The sequence below is a fragment of the Ascaphus truei genome, chromosome 17 (assembly GCF_040206685.1).
Source record: "Ascaphus truei isolate aAscTru1 chromosome 17, aAscTru1.hap1, whole genome shotgun sequence".
Classification (NCBI taxonomy): Eukaryota; Metazoa; Chordata; class Amphibia; order Anura; family Ascaphidae; genus Ascaphus; species Ascaphus truei.
The window spans coordinates 40,412,951-40,414,669 of NC_134499.1; positions in this window are offsets into that span (position 1 = coordinate 40,412,951).

The window sequence follows — 1,719 nt, forward strand, 5'->3', positions numbered from 1 at the left end:
CTCTCTCTTCTCCCCTTATACTCTCCCCTCTCTCTTCTCCCCTCACGTCTCCCCTCTCTCTTATCCCCTCACACTCTCCCCCCTCTCTCTTCTCCCCTTATACTCTCCACCCTCTCTCTTATCCCCTCACACTCTCCCCCCTCTCTCTTCTCCCCTTATACTCTCCACCCTCTCTCTTATCCCCTCACACTCTCCCCCCTCTCTCTTCTCCCCTTATACTCTCCACCCTCTCTCTTATCCCCTCACACTCTCCCCCCTCTCTCTTGCCACTTTACACTCTCCCCCGTCACACACACACACACACACACACACACACACACACACACACACACACACACACACACACACACACACACACACACACACACACACACACACACACACACACACGGTCCGTAGCTCCTTGCTTTTGTCAGCCTGAAGTTGAACTTTCTGAAACTTTGGGAAACATTCACAGACACCCCCCCCCCCCCCAACAAACCGTGTTATCCTGATGAGACTACATAGTCCACATAGGAAAGTGTTTTACTATCATAGTGCGTTTTGCAGCTTAGCTTATACCAAATGGACATCACTTTAATGGCATGAACACTGGAGGTTGTGCAAAGGTTATTATAACGACATATCACATTGGCGACTTTTACATGGCAGGATTGGTTAATATTGTTAAACATGAATAAAATAGAAAACTGACTATAGGAGCGTTAGATACGTTTTTATTTTGTTCTCCCTCACTGCAGACTTACTTTGGCTGAGATTTGTTTTAAATGCTGTACTCTTGATTACCTGCCACTGCTATGCAGACAACTGAAAAATGTCATTGCAAACTTCCTACTATTGTAAATGCGTATATCTAGATGAGTGAATCGGCAGATTATATTTAATAGTTCTGTGGTCACGTCATCAGGTGAAGTTCATGGGCGGGAAGGAAATGTCCGATAATTAATATTGTATTTGGCTAATATTAGCGTTAAACCGTGGCTCCTAATACTTCTGTTCAGACAGCTCACACTCAAAGACCACACCACTGCCTTACAAAATACAGTTCAGTGGGGTCTATCGAGGCAAAAAATGGGGTTATGTATCAAAGTCTTTGAGCTGCAGAAGTGGGACAAACTGGAGCAAAAACACGGCACCAAATGGATGAAAGTCCCCGTTTCGCAGCCGGGAGACGGTGCCCCCATTATGCCAAATTTGTAGCAAAACCCGGAGAAAAGGTGGGATTTTAATTCTGCTACTCTTGTGCTGCTTGAATTACCACTTTAAAGTGCATCAAACGTAGACGCGCCGCCGTGGCTTTGCGTATGGTTACAAGTACATAGTAACCATTTAGAGCCTGTCATAAAATATGACACAGTAGTTGTAATTTAGATCATTAAACTTACTATAAACTCGAACAGCAAAATCCCTAAGTGGCTTAGCATTACGATTCACATTGATTCATTTTCATTAATAAAATATAGTATTAATATTTCACATCAGCGCATAGAAATGCTTATTATTAAGAGCTACAAAGTGAGCTTAAATTGAAGCATGTCTTACAGATAAAAATCCCTTTACACTTACGCTTAATCTTTTCCATAAGTCTATAAAATACATCTTCAATTAACAACTGCTATCTTTTCATTCATAGATATGAGCGTATATTCATTTACAAAACAAATATTACTATACATTCTGGTATATTTATGTACATGAATTTCTGGCAAATCAAAGATC